Here is a 15842-nt window from a genome sequence, read left to right as displayed (position 1 = left end):
CACTTAGTACAGTGCCTGGCACATAGTAAGTACTTAACAAATACCACAGTTATCATTATTATTATTATTACAAAAATCTGTTGCCACCATCCTCGTGACTCTTAGATTTAGAGCCCCTAAGAAACATTTGGGGTTGAACTAGCCAGTCTTTTTCCCCAAGGTCCAGTTACTCAGTAGTAGTGATGGTCAGTCAGTCAGTCGTATTTTTAGAGCATTTACTATGTATAGAGCACTGTACTAAGCACTTGGGAGAGTTCAATATAACAATATAATCACACCTTCCCTGCCCACAGTGAGCTTACAGTCTAGAGGGGGAGACAGACATTAATTTAAATAAGTCAGTAACAAATATGTACATAAGTGCTGTGGCGCTGGGAGGGCAGATGAATAAAGGGAGTGGGATAGGGCAATGCAGAAAGGAGTGGAAGAAAAGGAAAAGAGGGCTTAGTCAGGGAAGGCTTCTTGGAGGAGTTGTGCCTTCAATAAGGCTTTGAAAGTGTCAGACAGAGAAGCAACATGACCTAGTGAATAAAGCAGGGGTCTGGAAGTCAGAAGTTCGTGGGTTCTAATCCCAGCTCCTTCGCTTGTCTGGTGTGTGACCTTGGGCAAGTCATTTCACTTCTCTGAGCCTCATTTCCCTCATCTTTAAAATGGGGATTGAGAATGTGAAACCCAAGAGGGACAGGGATTGGGTCCAACCTGATTTTTTTGTACCTACCCCAGTGCTTAGTACAGTGCCTGGCACATAGTAAGTGCATAACAAATATCTTAATTATTATTATTATTTTTATTTGCTTGTATCCACCCCAGATCTTAGTAAAATGCCTGGCATATAATTAGCTCTTAACAAATACCATCACTATGAAGAGGGAGGGCCTTTCAGGCCAGAGGCAGGACGAGGGCTAGAGGTCGGCGGTGAGAGAGATGAGATTGAGGTCCAGTGAGGTGGTTTTAGCATTAGAGGAGCGAAGTGTGTAGCCTGGGTTGTAGTAGGAGAGTATTGAGGTGATTGAGTGCTTTAAAATCTATAATAAGGAGTTTCTGTTTGGTGCGGTGGTGGATGGGCAACCACTGGAGGTTCTTGAAGAGTGGGGAAACATGGCCTGAACATTTTTGTAGAAAAATGATCTGGGCAGTAGAGTGAAGTATGGACTGAAGGGGGGAAAGACAGGAGGCAGGGAGGACAGCAGGGAAGCTGATGCAGTAATGATAATAATAATAGTTGTGGTATTTGTTAAGAACCTACTATGTTTCAGGCACTGTACTAAGCACTGGGGTGAATCCAAGCAAATCAGGTTGGAGACAGTCCCTGTCACGCTTGGGGCTCATGGTCTTAATCCCCATTTTAGAGATGAGGTAACTGAGGCCCAGAGAAGTTAAGTGACTTGCCAAAGGCCACACAGCAGACTAAGTGGTAGAGACAGGATTAGAACCTATGACCTTCTGAATCCTAGGCCTGTGCGCTATCCACTATGCCACCAAGATGGGAGCTGAATGGAACTGGGGTGATGAACATGAGTCCCCCTAGGGTGGTAAAGCATGGGAAGCACCCAGCCATTGCACCTACACACATGCCCAGTTGCTGCCAGTCTGGGGTCCGTTGCCACCCTAGACCAGCAGCTCCAGGGACCAGGACTGGGGGCACATTTGGCACTGATGCTCAGCACACTTGAAATGTCTTGGTAGCCATTGGCAGCAGATCCCGGGTCTGAATGGCTCCTTCCCCTCATTCCCCCTGATCTGGTGGGAAACTTTCCCACACACAGCCCAAGTATGTTCTAAGTCACCACAGTCCAAACCCACAGCTGACAAAAGCAACTTCCTCCTCTCTGCAGGGAGAATGTCTCCCCTGCACACAGCTTACAATCAAAAGTAAAAAGGCACGGGACCCAGGCCTCAGACCCCGGAACAACCTTACAAAACTGTGTCAGCCTTGGCTATCATCTCATTTATCAATCTGAAAAAACACTATTTCCCAGTTGGTGAGAGCCCAGAAAACTGGCCCAGAGGCTGCACAGAGTGTTCAGTCCATTATCATTCATTCATTCACTCGTATTTATTGAACACTTACTGTGTACAGGGTGGGTCATTGAGCGGTCACCACCCAAAGGAGTTGAGGCTAAGATTTTTCATCTTAGCTGGATGAAAGTTGTCTTTCTGGAAACACAGACTGAAAAGAGAAGTTCCATCTCTCTCTTTTTGGGGAGATACTCCATCCCAGCGTGTTTCCCCATACCCCCCTTCCTCCTGGTTCACCCTTTCTGCCTCCACCTCTCCTCTAGCCCCCAGGGAACAGAGCTCCTGGTGGATGCAATGTTGGTCTCCACTGCCCAAGACCCCCAGTCTCCATCTCCAGAGCAGAGCTCCCTGCTCACTGATACCAACCCCAAGGCTCACAGAAGTCCAACCTGCAACATTCTCACTCCCACTCACCCACCCAAAGAAACTAGTTGACATAGGGTAGGGTCATTCTAGGCCACTGAGGTCATTCACAAACTCTCCTCCATCAGGCCCTGTGCTGGCCATGGTGGACAGCCAAGAATTTGGCCTCCAAGATTGGTACATCCTGCTCATTTGGAGAACAGGAGAAGGGTGCAAAGAGCACCCCCGAGCAGATCCTGATGGTGTCAGTGGTTTGATCACACAAGACATGGCAAGCGTAACATCTGGTCTGTGTAATCTTATCCCCATGGATCCCCTCATCCCCTCTCTGTCACAGCTGAGGAACTCTCTATCTGCCCTCTGTGCTTCTCGAGGCTTCATAGAAAAGCCACTTCAGGGCTCCTCAGCCCCCTCTCTTCCATTACAGCTCAGCATTCAGTAAGCACTTAATAGAATAAGGGCCTGGAAGCCAGAAGGACCTGGGTTCTAATCCTGACTCTGCCACTTGCCTGCTGTGTGACCTCGGGGCAGTCGCTTAAATTATCTGAGCCTCAGTTACCTCATCTGTAAAATGGATATTAAGACTACCAGCCCCATGAGGGACATGGACTGTACCCAACCTGATTAGGTGGTATCTACCTAGCACTTAGTACAGTGCCTAGCACTTAGTAACCCTTATCAAATACCATTAAAAATGCCAATGATTAATTGATTGTTTGAACTAAACATGAGCCCTCTGTACCCTTAACCTTCTCACTGTGGCTGAGGATCTCCTCTCCAGCCCCCTCCTACCTCACCTCACTGCTATTCTGTTACAACCCAGACCACACAGTTCGCTCCTCTAATGCTAACCTTCTCACTGTATTTCATTCTAATCTATCTCACTGCCTACCTCTCACCCACATCCTGCCTCTGTCCTGGAACACCCTTTGTCTTCATAACCAACAGACAAGTAGTCTCCCCAACTTCAAAGACTTATTAAAGGCACATCTCCGAGAGACCTTCCCTGACTAAGCTCTCTTCCTTTTCTTCCACTCCCTTCTACATCACCCTCCCTTGCTCCCTTTATTCTTCCCCCTCCCAGTCCCACAGCATTTATGTAATTTCATTTATTTTTATTAATGTTGGTATTTGTTAAGCACTTACTATGTGCAGAGTACTGTTCTAAGCGCTGGGGTAGACACAGCGGAATCAGGTTGTCCCACGTAGGGCTCACAATCTTCATCCCCATTTTACAGATGAGTTAACTGAGGCACAGAGAAGTTAAGTGACTTGCCCACAGTCACACAGCTGCCAAGTGGCAGATCTGGGATTCGAACCCATGACCTCTGACTCCAAAGCCCGGGCTCCTTCCACTTAGCCACGCTGCTTCTATCTCCCCCCAGACTGAAAGTTCACTGTAGGCAGGGAGTGTATGTTATATTGTTGTATTGTAATAATAATAATAATAATAATAACGATTAGAGTACTTGCTAAGTGCTTACTATGTACCAAGTGCTGTTTTAATCACTAGGATAGAAACATGGAGCTCACGCTCTCGAACCCCATTTGACAGATGAGGTAACTGAGGCCCAGAGAAGTGAAGTGACTTGCCCAACCTTGGGTTAGCAAGGGGGTCAAAGAGAACTCAGGGACAATCATCTTTACTCTGTGGACTGGGTTTTGCGGGTCAGAGTCTACCATTCTCTTGGAGGAGATAATTGATTGCCACAGTTCTATGCCCGTTGTGGGTGTTTGTTTAATGACCACTTGCTGACGATCGACGACCTTTTCAAGGATCACCACTAAATGGTCAACCAAAGAGAACTGTGAGAAGGAGAAGCGGGATGGGCTTCCCAAGACCCCATCTTTGATAGGCAATGGGGGTGTGTGCTCTCTTTGTTATACTGCATTCGCCCAAGCACTTAGTACAGTGCTCTGCACACTAAATGAATACAACTAATTGATTGATGTGCACTATAAAGCACTCACTCAGCTCACCCCCTTCTACCTGATCTCCTAGTACATGCCCAGCCAGGCACACTCCACTCCTCTGCTTACTCACTGTGCCCCCATCTGTCTGTCCCACCAACTGGTTTCCCTTATCTTCTCCCTTCTCCCCTCAGCCAAGAATGGACCAACCTCCCTCTCCATAAATTCCAGACCAACCTTCAAAGCATAACTAAAGTCACATTTCCTCCAAGAGGCCTTCCGCAATGAAGCCCTCTCTGCTCCGGCTCCCTCTCCCTTCTATGTCATCTATGCCTTTGGTTATGTGATCACTAGGCATTTGATATTTGCCCCAACCCCACCACACTTACTTACATATCTTTATATTAAATATTATGTTATTAATTTATATTTACATCTGTCTCCCCCTCGAGACCATAAATCTGTTGTGAGTAAGGAATAGTTCCACTAGTTTGGTTGTATTATACTCTCCGAAGCACTTAGTACAGCACTCTGTACCTAGTACACACTCAATAAATACCACTGATTGATGGATCGATGGACATTGTGGAAGTGGAGCGGGCCAGGAAGGATCAGACTAAACTGTCAAGCCTCCCCCCTGAACCTGGGATATGAGGTAAGAGGCGTGGCCGGAGCAGGCACCGTATAGGGGGTCTGAGGGGGTGAGAGGGTGGCTACTCTCCAGACCTCACACTTCACTCTTCTAATGCCAACCTTCTCACTGTACCTCAGTCTAGTCTATCTCACTGCCAACCTCTCGTCCACATCCTGCCTCTGGCTTAGAATGCCCTCCCTCCTCATATCCAACAGATAATAATAATAATAATGTTGGTAATTGTTAAGTGCTTACTAAGTGCAGAGCACTGTTCTAAGCGCTGGGGTAGACACAGGGTAAATAGATTGTCCTACATGAGGCTCACAGTCTTAATCCCCATTTTACAGATGAGGTAACTGAGGCACAGAAAAATTAAGTGACTTGCCCACAGTCACACAGCCAACAAGTGGCAGAGCCAGGATTCGAACCCATGACTGCTGACTCCCAAGCCTGTGCTCTTTCCACTGAGCCACGTTGCTTATGATTATTCTCCCCTCATTCAAAGCCTACTGAAAGCACATTTCCTCTAAGAGGCCTTCCCTGACTGATCCTTCCTCAGTGGAAAGAGCCAGGGCTGTGGAGTCAGAGGTCATGGGTTCGACTCCCGGCTCTGCCACTTGTCAGCTGTGTGACTGTGGGCAAGTCACTTAACTTCTCTGTGCCTCAGTTACCTCATCTGTAAATGGGGATTAACTGTGAGCCTCACGTGGGACAACCTGATTACCCTGTATCTCCCCCAGCGCTTAGAACAGTGCTCTACACATAGTAAGCGCTTAACAAATACCAACATTATTATCTTCTCCCACTCTCCTCTGCATCTCTCTGACTTGCTCCCTGTATGTACATACTTATGTGCATATCTGTAATTTCTTTATATTAACATTAGTCCTCCCCTCTACACTGTGAGCTCACTGTGGACAGGGATTGTGTCTGCTTATTGTTATACTCTCCCAAGCACTTAGTACAGTGCTCTGCACAAAGTAAATGCTCAATAAATATGAATGAATGAATGAAAGAATGGATAGGAGGAAACCTTCTCCTTTAACTGGTGAGAAAGCAGACAGGAACTAACACTTGAGAAGACCACGCATCTCGCTGAAAACAGGCTTTCCCAGCAAAAGCTATTTGTCACATCGCTGTGCTCTCTCTCCCCTCCTGAGGAAACAAATTTCATCAGATACAATTCACTGGTGATTAGACCCCACCCTGCTGGGGGCAGAGTGGATCTAGAGCACTTCAGACAGTCAGGAGATCTATACGGGAGCTATTCCCATATCTTCAAGTGACTCACTCCATGAGTTTTTCTTCTCTTTACCCTGACTCCCACTAGACTCCTGGGGATGAGTCCCTGTCCTTGGGGCTTGGAGCCAGCCACCTACATTTAAACATTATTTGGTGCTGGACTGGAGATGGCTAGGTCTCCTTCTCCTGTTCTTTCTCCTCCTCCTCCACTGCCTAGTCTTCTTCTTCTTGCTTCTCCTCTACCTCCTCCTTCACCTGTTACCTCACAGGCCCCATAGTTGAGAAGGCAGAGGAGTGACTGACCTTGGGGGTGAGGTGGCCATAGGATGTGGGGTTCTCTGTGCAACCTCTTGGCTTCCTGCTTTCATTACACATGCTTGCACACACATGCAAACACACACACACACACACACACAAACACAGTTGTCCTTCCTTTTGGAAGAAGAATAATTATAGTATTTGTTAAGTGCTTACTATGAGCCAAGCACTGTTCTAAGCTCTGGGGTAGATACAGGGTAATCAGGTTGTCCTACGTGGGACTCACACTTCTAATCCCCATTTTACAGATGAGGTAACTGAGGTGCAGAGAAATTAAGTGACTTGCCCAGGGTCACACAGCAGACAAGTGGCAGAGCCGGGATTAGAACCCTCATCCTCTGTTTCCCAAGCCCGAGCTCTTTTTACTAAGCCCCGCTGACTGTGGAATCTGTGGAATCTGCCTATGACTGTGTGTGTGACTGAAAAGTCACGGTCCCGGCAAGACTGTGTATGCAAAATGTTGTCCTTTAAAATGTATTTTTTGTACTTAATATTTGTAGTACCTGCTGCTATTTTCTCTTCTTTCTCCTTGTATCTCTCTGCATACAGAGCTTTTGAGCATGGCCTAGTGGATAGAGCATGGGCCTGGGAGATAGACGGTCGTGGGTTCTAATCCCAGATCAGCTACTTGTCTACTAGAGACATTGGGTGAGTCACTTCACTTCTCTGTGCCTCAGTTAACTCATCTATAAAATGGGGATTGAGAGTGTGAGCCCCACAAGGGACAGGGCTATGTCCAATTCGATTTGCTTTTATCCACCCCAGAACTTAGTACTGTGCTTAACACATACTGTTATTATTATTATTATTCAAAGAGAGTAGTTCCATTCTTGATTGGCGGTGGGCAGTGGGCAGGCAGGTCTGTCCTCAGAAATGGACTCCCAGTTTTCAGTTTGAATGAGGCTTTTTTTTTACCATGTTCTCCAATCAAAAGTACTTAACAAGCTCTCACTGTGTGCAGAGCACCGTACTAAACACTTGGAAGAGTCAAAAACAAAGCAGGAGACATGTCTACCAACTCCATTATACTGTACTCCACCAAGAGCTGAGTACAGTGTTCTGCACACAATTAGCATTCATGTTCCCTGCCCACAACAAGCTTACAGTCCTTAGAACACTTCCTTCGCCTTCTGCCATACTTCCTTTTGGTTTCCCAATTTCAGCTTTCCTATACACAAGTTCTTTGGGTGGTGACAGCAAGATAGACACACAGAGTGAAGCCTAACTTTCAGGGAAAGTTTCTTAGTCAGTGAGCTCCTCTAGTCTAAAAACTCTTTGTGGGCAGGTATGGTCTATATCTAATCCTATTGTATCATTCTCTCCCAAATGCTTAGTACAGTGCTCTGCATACAGTAAGTGCTCAATTAATAGTATTGATCAATCAATTGCCTGCTGATGGGTGAAGTGTTGACTGCTCTGAATTCAGGTAGGTTCACTGAGCTTTGAGATTTAATTATCATTGTTATTATTATCAAGTGCTGATTCTATCCTGTTTTTTCACTGTCCAGCTTTCGGATCCATATATTGTCACTGGAAACACCATAGAATTAACAATTTGTATTTTTGTGGCAATTGTTAATCAATGTATTTCATGACTTTTTCCAGGCTCTTTGTAACAAATCTTCCTAACATTAATCTTTGGCGTCTTTCTTGACTACTAGTTCCTTTATTATTGATTTTCGATCCCAAGAGAAAAAAATTGTCAGCTATTTCAATCTTCTCTCCATCCACTAAAAATGTGTTGTCATGATCTTTGCTTCCTTGACATTCAAATGTAGGACCATCTTTTTGCTCTGCTCCTTAACTTTTAATAATAAGCCTCTAAAATCTTCTTCACTTTCTGCTAGTAGGGTACTATCATCAGCATAGTGAAGGTTGTTTATATTCCTTCCTCCAATCTTTACTCCCCGTTCATCTTCATCCAATCTGGCTCTCTCATTAAGTATTTGGGATAAAGGATGAATAGATAAGGCGATTAGATTCATCCTTGCCTTACACCCTTACTAATGGGAAACCAATCAGTTTCTCCATATTCTGTTCTTATTGTAGTCTCCTGTCTGGCATACAGATTCCATATGAATGCAATTAAATGGCCTGGCATGCCCATTTTCCTTAGTGTGCTACAGAGCTTCTCATGATCAACACAGTCAAAGGCCTTATAATAATCAATAAAACACATGCTGACTTCCTTTTGATATTCTTTTGTCCTTTCAGTTATCCAACGGACATCAGCAATAATATCTCGTGTTCCCCATTCTTTCTAGAATCCGCTTGAACATCGGGCAATTCTCTCCCGAATCCGCTGGAACATCGGGCAATTAACATTTCATGGAGGTCTCCATTCGATGCTATTTAACTTTTAGCAATATCTTGCTGGCTTATGAGTTCAAGGACAGTGTAAGATAATTGTCACATTTAGTTGTATCTTTTTTTGTCGGTATTGGAACACAAACCTATCTCTTCCAATCAGATGGCCCCTGAGTGGTTATCCATACCTACTGACATAATCTGGTAAGGATTTTAACCAATTCCTCTCCAGGTGCTTGAAACACCTCAATAGGAAGCCTATCAAAGCCAGGTGTCTTATTTTTGGCAAGACAGTGCAAAGCTGATCTAACTTCACTTTACATGATGAGTGGTCCTAATTCACAAGGAACTTCTTCAGATGTTTCTTGTATATTGCTGACCTTCTGGTATAGTTACTGTGTATATTCCTTCCACTTCTGTTTGAATCCACTGGCATCATTTATTGTCAGTCCATCTTTGCTTTTGACAAAGCCAATCTGAGGGTGAAAGGGAAAGGAAAGGAAAGGGAACAGACAAGAACACCAGAACAGTAATATAAAGCTATTTTTGTCCAGAAAAATCATCAGATTCACACAACTCAAGACACAGACAGTGATGGAGAATGGTTTATTGGTGGAGGGGAGGGGAGTAGAACCAGTCTCATAGCTGGATCCCCCCACTCCCACACCCTCTGACCATTGCCCAGACTAGCGTTGGGCCATTAATAGTCCAGATGGAATTCCTGAGGCCAAAAGTTTCCAAGGACAGACAGGGCCTGGACGGTCTCTGGCCATGACCCCTGGGCCTCCTCCCTCACCCAGCCCCCAGGGGCAGGGATGGGAGAAAAGATGGCCTCTTACCTGAACTGCATTTGGCATTTTTCTTATCTGAAACACAAAAGAATAGAAGGTCAGTCCATCCCTGCCTGCTCTGGGGAGCTTCCCTGCCGTGGCACTCCCCACCCCCAAACACTACAGCAACACCCCATCTGGCCCAACTCTTCCAGGCCCTTAAGGGGCCTGAGTTCTTGATGGACACAGCTGTAATCTTCCCCCTTTGGCCTCCACCCCCATAGCCCAAGCCCCTTTTCCCAGTCAGTCATCAATGTTTGCTGAGCAGCTGCTTTGTGCAAGGACCTGGGTGCCAGGTGAGTGCAGTAAAAGTCAGTCACACAGTTCCTGCCCTCAGGCATTCACAATGGGATGGGGGAGAAGAGAAGACACAGACTGTACACATGCACAAACACACACACACACTGGGAACAAAAGTAAGGGCACTGATAATGCTGATAGCAACAAAAGTAAGTGAACATAAATAAACGAATGATTTGCTATGAATTCCTCTCCCTTTTCATATCTAAGAGGACACAGCTCTCCCCACCTTCAAAGTCCAACTACAAACACATCTTCTCCAAGAGCCTTCCTTGACTAAGGCTTCATTTCCTCTATTCTCCCGCCCTTCTGCATCACTCATGCACTTGGATCTGTAGCCTTCCAGCACTTGATATTCACCTGACCCTCCCACCTTCACGACATGGCTAAAATCCACCCTTTTCGCTCCATCCAAACTACTACCACATTAATCCCATCACTTATCCTATCCCACCTTGATTATTGAATCAACATCCTTGCCAACCTCCCCACCTCCTGTCTCTCCCCACTCCAGTCCATACTTCATTCTGCTGCTCATTCATTCTATAAAAACGTTCAGGCCTTTTTCCCTACTCTTCAAGAAACTCCAGTGGCTGTCCACCCACCTCCATATCTAACAACAACTCCTCACCATTGGCTTTAAAGCTCTCAATCACCTCGCCCCCTTCTACCTCACCTCGTTACTGTCTTACTACAACCCAGTCCGCACACTCCGCTCCTCTACTCCTAACCTTCTCTCTGTACCTTAATCCCATCTAACTTGCTGCCAACCCCTTGCCCACATCCTGCCTCCATCTTGGATCACCCTCCCTCCTCAAATCTCTTCCACTTTGAAGCCTTATTGATAGAGGTCTTCCTCTACTAAGAGCTTCTTTCCTCTTCCCCCACTCCTTTGTGTATCACCCTGACTTGCACCCTTTATTCATCCCCTCTCCCAGCCCCATGGGATTTATGTACATATCTGTAATTTATTTCTTTATATTAATGCCCGTCTCCCCCTCTATACTGTAAGCTCATTGTGGGCAGGGAATATGTCTGTTTACTGTTATATTGTAGTCTCCCTAGTGCTTAATACAGTGCTCCGTGCACAGAAAGTGCTCAATAAATATGAGTGAATGAATGAATGAATAATTGATTTTCATGTCTGCCTTCCCCTCTAGTCTGTAAGCTCCTTGTGAGCAGGGAAGCTATCTATCAACTTTAGTGCACTGCATTCTCCCAGTGCCCTTCTTGTACTGTAAGTGTTCAATAAATGCCCAAAATGCCATTGATTGAGTGGGAGGTGGCTGATGGAATGATGACAGAATAATAAGAGCTGGAAAGGGGGATTACTCAGGGAAGGTCTCCAGTAGTCTCTTGGAGTGAATTGGAAGTGGGGAGAGCTGTGGGACAAATCACCCCCGCAACTTACTTCCCAGGAGTGCACAGTTGAAACAGGCAAAAGGCTTCTTCGTAATGGTCAGTCTGAAAGCCCCGATCCGTTTCTTAGGTGAAACATTGAAGACTTCATTCCCTGGGATCAGCACTTCCTCCTCTTCTGGGAAATATGAGAACTTCTCGACGGACACCCCCAAGCAGGCGTGGATGGTGTAACGGGTACCAAAATTCTCACTTATCGAACGATTCCGGGAGGTGGAGATGAACTGCCCGAAGCGGATGGGGCCAGTCTCATGATAAGTGAACTCATCTTTAGAGCCCCGATAAAGCTGTGCTTTGCAACTGACCTTAGGCAGAAGCTGCAGGGCCCTGGTCAGGTAGAAGTGGATGGCTTTATAGCGGAAATTATTTTTGTAGTAGTTCAGAGACGTCCCGTTTGTCCGCATGGCCCGGTTGAAGTCTAAATAAAAGACTTCATCCGTGTACATCATGACCGCTATGCCGTACTCATCCCTGAAGTCTGAGGGGAGAGGCGACACCTGCTTCTTGATCTCTTTCTGCTACTTGTTCTTTGCTGTGGCCCAGGAGTCACTGAGGACTTTATCTTTCCTCTTTTCACTCCGCAGGAGTTGGGAGGCTATGGAATGCATTTTGTTTTTGCATTACTTATACTGGTCATCAAAAGCATTGTACTCCATGGTCATCTTGATCCCCTTGGCTTCCACCTGGACAGAAAGGATTATGGGGCCGGCACCAGAGGAGGGACAGGAGCCTATAGGCATCAAGCCTAGACCCTCCCTCTCCCCTGTCAGAGAAGGAGCAGGGGCAGGGACCTGGGGGCTGGGCAAGGATGTCCAATCCACAGATGGTCAGTAGTCATTCAGAGACCTGGAGTGGGGGAAGCACTTTATGGTGGCCAGGGGGCAGAAGGAATCAGAATCTGGGTGGACCTACTGAAAATAAGACCAAAAACCTGGGTCTATATAGAAAGGACAAGTAAAGCGAATCAATCAGTCAATATCGAATCAACAAACTGTTCTACACATGAGTGTTGAAGTGGCTGAGGGGCTTGAGAAGGTGGTGGCTCCATCTGGGAAGCCTTCTTGGAGGAGGTGACTTTTCAAGGCCTAGAATTGGGGAGGGATGAGGTTTAATGGATTTGAGCAGGGATGGAGTTTCAGGGGGCAAGGGGAGGAGGGAGGTAAGTGAGCACAACGTGTTGGAGATAAGCGAGGGACAGTAAGGAAATTTGCGTGGGAGGAGAAAATAGCTCAGGTGTCGGGGGAGATGATGGAAAACATGGGATGGGCAATGATTTTGGCCCCTCCCTGGCCCACTCTGGACTCCCTTGCTGCCCATCACCATTTCTGGATCCCTGCATCTTTGGAGAATGTCTGAAGGTGGTGAGTAGTGTGATAGGGGCTGGTGCACCACATCTCCTGAGGGCAGTGCCCTGGATCCAAGCATACCAGGTGCCAGTGGATTAGAGGTCCAGGAGACTAGGGAGAACCACAACTTTGGAGAGGTCATTCTGAGAGGAAGGGTTTTGGGGAGGGGGGCATCCTTTTGGGGAGCAGCATGGCTTAGTGGAAAGAGCACAGGCCCGGGAGTCAGAAGATCAGGGTTCTAATCCTGTCTCTGACAGTTGCCTGTTGTGAGACATAGGACGTCATTTCACTTTTCTCTGCCTCAGTTTCCTCATCTATAAAATGGGGATTCAACACCTGTTCTCCTACTTACATCATGAACCCCCATAAGTCCCCTTTTCCTCAGCTCCTCCTCCCCTCCAAGTCACCTCGACTTGCTCCCTTTGCTCTTCCCCCATCTTCTGCCCCACAGCACTTATATACATATGTATGTGGCTATAATTCTATTTATTTTTATATATATGTCTGTTTACTGGTTTTGACCCACTCTAGACTGTAAATCCATTGTGGGCAGGCATTGAGTCTCTTTATTGCTGAATTGTACTTTCCAAGCACTTAGTACAGAGCTCTGCACACAGTAAACTCTTAATAAATACGATCAAATGAAAGAATTCAAATTTTGCATGCAACTTGATTAACTCACATCTACCCCAGCACTTAGAATAATGCTTGACACATAGTCAGCCCAAAATAATAGAAATCATTCATTCAATCAATCATATTTATTAAGAGTTTACTGCGTGCAGAACACTGTACTAAGCACTTGGAAAGTACAATTCATCAACAAATAGAGACAATCCATACCCAACAAGGGGTTCATAGTCTAGAAGGGGAAGATAGGCAGCAAAACAAGTAAACAGGCATCAATAGCATCCATATAAATATATAGAATTATAGATATATATACATCATTAATAAAATAAATAGAATATTGAATATGTATATATATACACAAGTGCTGTGGGGTGGGGAGGGGGGTAGAGCAGAGGGAGGGAGTCAGGGAGATAATAATAATAGTTAACTTTACCAGAAACACAAGGGCACCAACCCCTTTACCTGTTTCTTTATCCCTCTCTCCTTCCTCTACAGCACAGGTTCAAGCTACCACCACTGAGAAGTCTCCTCTGATTAAGCCCACCCACTCTCCAATTTGCCACCCTAACCCTCACTTTCAACTCCATCCAAAGCTTCCCCCCACCCCCAGCCTCATTTTCTCTTGCCCCAGAAGCCCCAGCGACATGCACATCTCAGGAACTGGTGTGATCTTGGGCGTGTTACTTCACTTCTCTGTGCCTAAATTACCTCTTCTGTAAAGTGGGAATTAAGACTGTAAACTCAATATGGGTCATGGACTGTGTCCAACCTGATTAGCAGTTACCTATCCCAACACTTAGTTCAGTGCCTGGCACATAGTAAGCACTTAATAGATATTATAAAAAGAAAAAAAGCTCATCTTTTAGTGATCGTTAGTGCAAAAAAACTGGGAGAGGATGAGTACCTGAGGGGTTTGCAGCAGGATCTGGACCCAGAGGACAGTGATCATGACCACGCAAGGCAGCCCCATCTCCCAGCTTTGAGGTGAGCTGCAAAGAAACCTGGGAAGACAATGGGAATGGGTTTTTGGATTTTTGGGGTTTTTTTAGAGGGGGTAGCAAGGGGAAGAAAGAAAGGATCCCTGGTTTCATAGGCTGGGTTCTGCCCCCCTGTCTGGGAGCCTCCTAGTCAGATTCCCCCCCTCCTGCATCCCCATCCCAAAGACCTGTGCTGAATCTTGCTCCCCTTGGCCTCTCCCCACACTCTCTCCCAAGGACAGGGGGACCACCACCCCCAGGATGGGGGCTAGGAGTATATTCTCACTTATCAGCTCCCTTCCTCTCTCCTGCTGGGCACAGCCCCAACTCCCCTTTGAAGCCTCAACCCACTGGGGAACACTAGAATCGGGGTCATTCATTCATTCAATCGTATTTATTGAGCACTTACTGTGTGCAGAGCACTGTACTAAGCACTTGGAAAGTACAATTCGGCAACAATTAGAGACAATCCCTACCCAACAACGGGCTCCCAGTCTAGAAAGGGGAGACAGTCTAGAAGGGAAGACCCAGCCTGCCCATGCCCAGGAGAGAAAGCCTCTCCACTCCCCGTATCAACCTGCTTCCTGCTGGCTGACACTGTAGCTCCTGGGCTGGAGGTTGGGTTCCTATGAACTGCATTCAGGACCTGGTTTCAGTTCCCCAGGTAGGTGGGGAGGGAGATAGTGTTTTCATGAGGGAAGGTGGGGTAGGAGAAAGCAGCATTTTCACTTGTAAGGGAAGAGAGCAGAAAGCGAGCTCAGAAAGAGCAGCTCCCTCCCTCGTGTGCCTTTTTTGTATGGCATTTGTTAAGCACCTACCATGTGCCAGACACTGTTCTAACTGCTGGGGTAGATACAAGCTAATCAGGTTGGACACAGTCCACTTCCCACATGAGGCTCACAAATATTTTCTGACCTCCCAACCTCCTGTCTCTCCCCTCTTCAATCTATACTTCACGCTGCTGCCCAGGTTAACTTTCTACAAAAACGCTCTGGGTATGTCACTTCCCCCACCTCAAAAATCTCCGGTGGCTGTCAATCAATCTTTGTATCAAGCAAAAACTCCTCACTGTTAGCTTCAAAGCTCTCCATCCCCTTGCCCCCTCCTACCTCACCTCTCTTCTCTCCTTCTCCAGCCCAGCCCACCCACTCTGCTCCTCTGCTGCTAACATCCTCCCTGGGCCTCGTTCTCTCCTGTCCTGCCCATCGACCCTTGGCCCAATCCTACCTCTGGCCTGGAATGTCCTCCCTCCTCACATCTGCCAAACTAGCACACTTTCCCCCTTCAAAGCCCTACTGAAAGCTCATCTCCTCCAGGAGGCCTTCCTAGACTAAGCCCCCCTTTTTCTCAGCTCTTCCTTCCCTCCCCATCGCCCTAACTCCCTCCCTCTGCTCTACCCCCCTCATTGCCCCACAGCACTTATATATATACATACATATTTATTATTCTATTTATTAATGATGTGTATATATCTATAATTCTACTTATTTCTATTGATGCCTGTCTACTTGTTTTGTTTTGTTGTCTGTCTCCGCACTTCTAG

Source organism: Ornithorhynchus anatinus, chromosome 2, assembly GCF_004115215.2.
Source record: "Ornithorhynchus anatinus isolate Pmale09 chromosome 2, mOrnAna1.pri.v4, whole genome shotgun sequence".
In the NCBI taxonomy this organism is placed as follows: Eukaryota; Metazoa; Chordata; class Mammalia; order Monotremata; family Ornithorhynchidae; genus Ornithorhynchus; species Ornithorhynchus anatinus.
The sequence above is the reverse complement of the archived record's forward strand: the minus strand, read 5'-3'. Positions refer to the sequence as shown.